This window comes from Cheilinus undulatus, linkage group 16 (assembly GCF_018320785.1).
Source record: "Cheilinus undulatus linkage group 16, ASM1832078v1, whole genome shotgun sequence".
Taxonomy (NCBI): domain Eukaryota; kingdom Metazoa; phylum Chordata; class Actinopteri; order Labriformes; family Labridae; genus Cheilinus; species Cheilinus undulatus.
The window spans coordinates 3383142-3391267 of record NC_054880.1 but is presented as its reverse complement, the minus strand read 5'-3'; positions in this window follow the sequence as shown (position 1 = coordinate 3391267).

Genomic DNA, 8126 nt, shown 5'->3' with positions numbered 1-8126 from the left:
GGGAAACGGTTTTGTCATGCACTGAATAAATGTTATTATTATCGAAGAATAAACATCAGTAAACAGCTTATCAATGCTGGTGCTGGTTAAGGTTGAGCCGATTTAAAATCAGATGTGCTGAAATTTAACAAAAAGAAGCTAAGCTAAAATTTTTTGAATTCAATCTCCGAATGGTTCCCCCTCAGAATTCTAACTTTAATCTATGGATTATGACATAAAAAGGGGTGCTTAAAATGTAATTTTTGCTGCTTATTCTGGTATTTTTCACCCTTCTCTATATGATAATGATCTGTCTGTTGAATGATATTTTGTCAGAATTCTGATTTTTTTCAGGATTTTAAAATATTTCAGAAAAAGATCAATCTCAGTTCTAAGAATAAAGATGGGATTCTGAATTGTAAGGCAAAATCAGAATAAAGAAGAGTTGTGTCTCAAAATATATAAAAAATCATTGGCCTTAATCCTCTTCGTTAATGAAGAATTCACCAATTATCATAACTAAATCTCTGGAGAAAAGACAAAAACAAGGATAATTATCACTGAAAAAAAGAAGAAGTGGTGTTAAAGTGTCAAGTAGCCTACCCATAATCTTTCAGTTCTTTAAGGAAAGAATGGCTTCATAATATGCCTTTAGAAAATCATAGAAATAAATGTATACAGGCAGGTCCCACCAAAGACTATATTTTATAACACACTGACCTCAGTACAAAAATAATATATGTCAGGCTTATTGATACACTGCTGATGGGGGTATGTTAGTAACAGTGTAGACAGTACAGAAAACAATTCATTAATTAAATGTATTTTGAATGTATTCACAAAACAAAACACTGTTTAGTCTATGTATGCATAACTTGCAACACTTGTAATACTTTATATTCAAAGACTAGGGGTGCAGTGCAGACATTTCTGATTGGTATGTTGTTTACATGCATACACCTGCATATTGGTTTTATCTTCTCCATCTCCCAGTAGAATTTATTAGTCTAATGTTTATTTGTATGGGGGCAAGTATGAAGCAAGTAAACTGTTGCCACACACTCTGTAGTTAGAGCCAATTTGCTATGCCCATCCTTAGCTGGACCTTTAAAAGACATAATATTCTTTCACAAATACACACTTAACAATCAAAACTTTAAAGATAAAACACAGAATACATTAAAGCGCTACAAGACTTTCCAAACGGCTTCAGTTTAGAATGATCCCAGTGTGGATCCAGTTTGAGATCTGCAGGCCAAGCAGTGCTCAAACTGGAAAGAGCTGCAAAGAATTGCTTCTAGAGTAGCTAAACATGTCATTGTTCTATTAATTTTCATTAACTAAAAAGTTAAACAACACAGTGTCAGCATAATAAGTCTTCAAATGTACATTATTGAAAGACCTTGTGTAAGACACATGTCCAGGATTAAACTTCATAGTGCAACAACAAAATAATACAATTATTTATAAAGCGCTTTTCAAGAACTCAAAAATGAGTAACAACACTCAAGTACAAAGGAAGATGCCAGCAAACTGTTTCTACACAGCCCAAACTGTTAACCTTCGACCTACATCTTACAAAGCAAACAATCATAGTTAAGTATTTTTGGGTAGCACCTGGTTTGTTTAATCATGGTCAAAGTGTTTTATGCCCACAAGTATATAGGATATGATGACAAGATTTTAATTTAACATATATCAATGCATGTTAAGCTTTTGTTTTAAAGATCTTGTATCCTTTAGTTTGTTTCTTAAGACCAAATTAGCTCTAAATAAATATTGGCAGCAATATTAATAATCTTATACTGCAGAAATAAAAGTTTAATTAGCTTGATATTTTTATTTTCTAAAATTAAACACATGAAATCCTAAGTACTTCACCAAAGCTGCCCTCTGTACAGCTTTGACCGTTTTTTATTCTTCAGTTAAAACTGTGAGATATGCTAACAGTGTTAGCTCTTGGTAAAAGCAGTTCTCGTGAGTTTGGTGGCTCCAAACACGAATGAAAAGAGTTTAATTTGTCCTCAACAAATGTTTCTGACTTTAACTGGCGCATTTAAGCCGTTTGATGGAAGTTAATACCGTGTGCACTTGCTCATATAGCATGTAGTAATAGTTGAGTTGCTGTTGGTTAGCTAGCTGTTGAGCTGCTAAAGAGGAAGATGGCACAAACACGACCGTTAGAGCCGTTAATTTCCATTAAACAGACATGTCCAACTGTTATAGCGTTGTGTTGCTTAGTATTATCTCTGCCCCGCTATTTGGCCAATAAAATTACAATCTGGAGGAAATTTGTGGGTTAGCTTTAGCACTAGCTATACAAACGAGTTCATGTTTAACTGAAAGCTACGACGGCAGCTAACCCCGATATGTAGGTTTTACTTGTAAATCCTGAAAATGTACTATCACTTATACTCTCATTAAAAAACTTAACATGAGTTAAAAACACACAAGACAACTGGGTTTGACTGGGGAGACGCTTTATTTTCTACATGGTAAAAACACATATATCCTGATACTTAATTCGTGTAACTATATATTGTCATAATCTTAGTATAATATGTGTACTTGTAAGGGAAATGCGGCAGTCAGCTTGTGTTAGCCGTTATCCAACTGCCCACAGCCCTCTTGACCAACTGAAAGTCAAACTGCTAGCATTTACTTCCCATCAAACACGTTTTTCGACGAGTTGCAAATTGTACGTCAACGCTGACGTTAATATTGCGAAAAAGACTCGTTAATTCACGGAGACAGACTGTGTCGAAGTGAATGAATAATGTGTTGAATGTTTTCTAATGTGAGCATGCTAATCACGGTTAGCATGCTGTGTAGGGTAAAGTGAAATATAACTGCAACATCGTTTTTGACGTTTGGAATTAGGTATTGCAGTAACATATGTGGACTTTAACTCTCGGGCACCCATCAAATAATGTTGGATGATTTTTCAATCTTAATAAAATTATTTTAAACGTTTTAGCAGTCACCCCCCAGCAGATATCTCTCCACTCCTCCCCCCTTCTCGGCACCTGGAGGAGGGGAAGTCGCGGAGGGACACAGTAGTTCCCTCCACAGAGCACAAAACACACATCGTGCACGGTGTAAACTGCTAACACAATATCTGTTGAGAAATCAGATTCTCAGCTTTTCCTCTGTAAACGACAAACGCTTAAAGTGGATTTTCTCAAGGAATACGTATTTACTTGGTAAGTAGAAGATCTGGATACGGTAAACAAATGCTTATTTCATCCTTTCACGTGATTATAATGAGAAGTTGGTGAAGTCACTTAGCAGCTGCTAGGCTAGCTAGCTGTTAGCATGTTAGCTCAGTGCTAATTTGTCTATGGAGGGGGGCTCCGGGGTGTGCTGGTGAGAGAAGCAGAGGGAGAGAACAGTTTCTGCATCAAAATACTAAACTTGTTGTTGGTTTAAACGCACGAAGATAACAATAGAAGTCATGAAGTAATGTGAAAGTGAGTAATGCTTTGCATCATGCTTGTTCTGTAGTTAAACAGCTTTGACTCGGTTCTTTTACTGAGTCAAATATTAGCTTATTAGCTTAGCATGCTAACTGAGAATGCAAATGCTCCAAAGCTATGTAACTTCTTTCATATTCCTTAATGTTAAAATACAGTAACAACTATCTAAATATAAGTTTTATCAACAATTACTGTTAGCTGATGTCTTTGTTTAATCATAGTTTTTAGAGGAAACACAGAAAAGAAGTTGCACAACAACCACAGGCAGAAAACACAGCTAACTTTGAGCTAGCAGTCTTTCTGATATCTGTCAGTGCTGTAGTATTTTAAAATTGGTGAAGCAATATCATTTAATGTTTCTGTGAACAGATAAACTGTTCATCATATATTTTTACTCAGTAATGTTTAATTTTTGATAAGATGTGATACCACTAGATAAAATATCTGCAATATAACAAAACTCAAATGCATTTTATACTTATCAGACAATTTAAAGACATTAGCAGTTGATGACAACTGGTAGTACTTGTGTTTTAAAAGAAATACAGACATTCAGATGAGGTTTATCATTTCTACCATAGAAATTAACTATGTAATTAATTCTCAATGTACATTTATTGTTGAAGGAAAATCAGATTTAAGACACAAGCTTGCAGAGGTAAGCATATCTACACAACTTACAGTTTTTATAGCTAAAATATCCTTTATCATAGATATTAGGTCCATTTTAACAGTATATGGATTGTGTTATGACTGGGTGGTATGAACCAAGAATCATATCTGATTCATAAAATCATATAAAAATAGACAACTGGTATTTGAAAGAAAAAAATCAGAAATTACTCCTTTAATATATTAGAGAAAATAATATTTCCCACATAGACTCAACATTTCAAATCCATTATTCTGTGGTCTGTAAGCATATTACTCTAAGCTGATTTTTCTGTGAAACTTTTTAGAGAACATCTGTTCTGATATCTGTTTCCTTTTGCAATCACCTGATGAAATTGATAGAAACTTGGTTTTAGACTAAACTTGGAGGATAAAAATAATACTGACTCACCCTAAATCTTGTTTGAAAAACACCCCTTTGACATATCATAGAAACTCAATATGTAACCCAGTCCTAGTGTTTCTTACAGTGTAAGTTAAGGAGAAGCCGTACCTATTGGCTGTAAACTGGACTGCCCAGCATGTTCTGATAAAATTTTAAATCACAACTACTGGCTGCAGAAAAAAGATCACATGTATCTGATTTGTTCTTTGTGTTAATGCTGTCACAGAAAATTATCTTAAACTGGCGAGAAAATTGGATCAGCTTTCTTAGATAGCTAACAGAGACAGATATCATGGTCAAAAATCTTTATAGTTGTCTAAAAGGGAATTACTGGTGATAGTTTGAATGTGATCAAGAAAGTAATTAGTGAAAACAAAGATAGCACTAGCTGAGAGTGCTTTGATAATAGGATAAGATTACAGTTAATCAGCTTGAATGCTGCCAAGTTTGTTTTTTCAATTAGAAAACTGTTCTGAAGAAATTTCTTGTGAATCCTTGACTTAAGTTGTACAATTTTCCACATAATTTTCTGAATTAGTTTTAAACTCAACCAAAGAACTTTGTTAACAATTAAAATTTACCAAAGAAATGATTAAAGGTATTACAATCTGTTTTACTTAGGTTAATTCAAATTTTTACACAACATTGTAAAGGTTTCAAGAAAACCTTAAGAAGTCGAAAACATAATGGCCCTTCATAGAAATGTCAAAATATGTATAAAAATGTATCAATTAACAATGGGGACAACCTCAATAGCAGTTATTTTCTTTTGTTGATTAAAGAATTGAATCAATAAATTAACCTTTTTATATAAAATGTCAATAGTTAATAAACTGGAGAATAAAATAAACAAGTTATTTAAGAATTTATAAAAGACACACCTATTGAGAGAATAGGGATGCACAATATTGAAATTTTGTAGATAAATGATATTCAGATGTTTAAAAATAAATCATATCCGATAGCTATATCAGTACTGATATACACACATAGTTCAGACCTAAAATTCTCGTCTGAAAACACACGTTAAAGTTTAGGGAATGAGCATGAAAAAAGAAAAGGACTTCAGGTGATGTTGGTCTGATGGTCCAGCATCAAACTCCACAGCTGTGTTCATATGAGGCTGATATTTAAAGCCAGAGTATCATTTGTTAACCCTCTGGTATCCCTAAAAATTGTTGCCTTGTTTTCCTCCTGGTGTGTATAAATGCACAGGGAGGTTATTACTGGAAATAAAAAAAGATATATTTATTTCTAACTGTTTTATTTTGTCCTTGTTTCGTCAATTTGTGCCATTAACAAAAATACCAGATACTCAATAATTGTCATATGTTTTAACTCTTTAAATGCCATGTTTGTTGTGTAGGCTAAACAAGTTTTTTGATGAAAAAACACACAAATTGATTTTTTTCAAGGTACTACACTGTAAGTGAATAACATATTTGTGGATGATTGGAGCCTGGCATATGTAATGATTAGTAGCAACATTGATTAAAATGCATTATTAGTTTTTTTTGTGAGGTCAATTATTCTAAAATACTCACGTTTTTCACCCTTCTGTGCATAAATGCGCACCTTTAAATCATGCTATGAAATATACATTTCAATATTGTTTTACTGTTATTGAATTATATTTTTCTCATTTAAGGTCATCCCTAATCATAAATGTCAAATACTCATTCGTTTAGATTTTTTAACCCTTTAAATGCTATGTTTTATTAATGATGTGACTGCATTTTTAGTTCCAAATACACAAAAAATATTTTTGCAAGTTACTACATGAAAATTAGCTTATTTTCTGATTATTACAGCCTGGCATATGTCATTGATCTGCACATAAACAAAGCCTCAGAGAGTTAGTGAGAAGTGGATCAGTGTGCAGTATAACACTGCAATCTGGTGGAAAAAAACATGCATTTCCTTCCCTCGGCCATATATGGTAATAGTGACACCACTGGGTAAAAAAATGGTCCAGGTACAAATGTAAAGCCCCAACTCTCAAATGTAGCCCAGAACCAGAAAATGCATGATTCATGCCTTAATGGTGTATGGATTAAAAAAAGTGGTGTGAATGGGTTTCAATGGGGACTTTTTGTACACCAGGGATATCAACGCTATAAAGGAGGTTTACTTGATTTTGAAAATTGTGCAAAAATGAACAAAAAATACATGATAATATTAATTGTAAAAGAGGGCAGAGCTATTTCAAAGAATAACAGAGTGTGCATTTTGGGCTCAAGGGGTACCAGAGGGTTAATATCTGCAGATATTTTCTATCTGCCAATACTGACAATTAACCATTGAAGCTCTCATCCACCCATACTGAAATCATTCAGATATTATTGTGCATCCCTAAAAATACTTAGAAGTATGAAATAGATCTTCTTTCTAATTAATGATCACTGCAGCACTAAAAGCAAAAAAAAAAAAATCTTCTAATTATTATAAATAAGGTGTTGTCTCAGATCTGCAATAACATGTACTGTATTAAAGTGAAATTTTTAATATATGAGCCTTTTGTGTCGCTGTGCAGGTGAGGAGGTGATGGAGGCGGTGCAGCATTCCACAGGAGAGGGAGGAGGTGCTGACCTGCTGATGGAGTGCGTTGATGAAGAGATGGAAGTTTTCCCTCAGTCAGCAGAGAAAGAAGACAAAGAGAAGAAGGAGGGAGGAAATAATGCAGGTAAAAAACAAATTACCTTTGTTTATCGTGTTTCTTACTTTTGCATCCAACATTTGATACCAATAAATATACAATACAACGGAAAACTGAGCAGTGTATCCTGCCTCTCTGTAGCCTCTGTCAATTCCATGAAAGATGTCTTGGCTATCCCCATCCCAGTTCAACCAGACAGCAGCAGCCCTCACAAACACAGCAGCTCACAGAAAAACACACTTAACAGCACAGTGAAAGTAAGAGAAAAGGGGTTCATTTTCAACATACATCTGTCATTGAAGCTTTAAATCAACCTGTTCTGTCTTTAATGTGTTTGGTGTTTGTGTGGTTTCAGTCTTCAGACACTCCCCTTGGATTAAAAGTGAATGGCCGGCTTGTCTCACTGCCTGAAGGTCAGTTTGTCACTAATTTCAGTATGACTGTTTAGGATCATAATATAAAACGTAAATGTAAACGTGATATTAAAGTTTAGAGGGCAGAACATGGTCAGATAACAGAAGAATGGGTGTTCAGATTCAAAAAAGGAAAGACTTTGAATCCAAATTTAAGGATGGTTTCTGTTTGTCCTGTAGATGGTGTGGCAGAGTTGAAGCTTTTCTCTCATCCTGGAGGTTCGCGCAGTGGCTTCACCACAGTCAAGATCACTCCAAGAGTCCCCAAACTGTCAGATATACAAACAAGCACTGCCAGCCCCATCACAGCTCCTCCTCCTCCTCCTGCTGTAGCTGGGTCTGGCCCCACCCCCATCATCACAGGTAACTCTCTCACCTGTTACCTGTCTGTCAGTGTAGAAGTTCTGATTGTGTCCTGTCCTCACTCTCTCTTTCTCTCCTCCTCTCTCTCTCTAAAGGTGTGGTTTCTGGTGAAGCTGCTCAGAGGGTTCTCAGTGACCACAGTGCCAACTTCAAATCTGGATCCCCTCTGATGCAGAAGACCC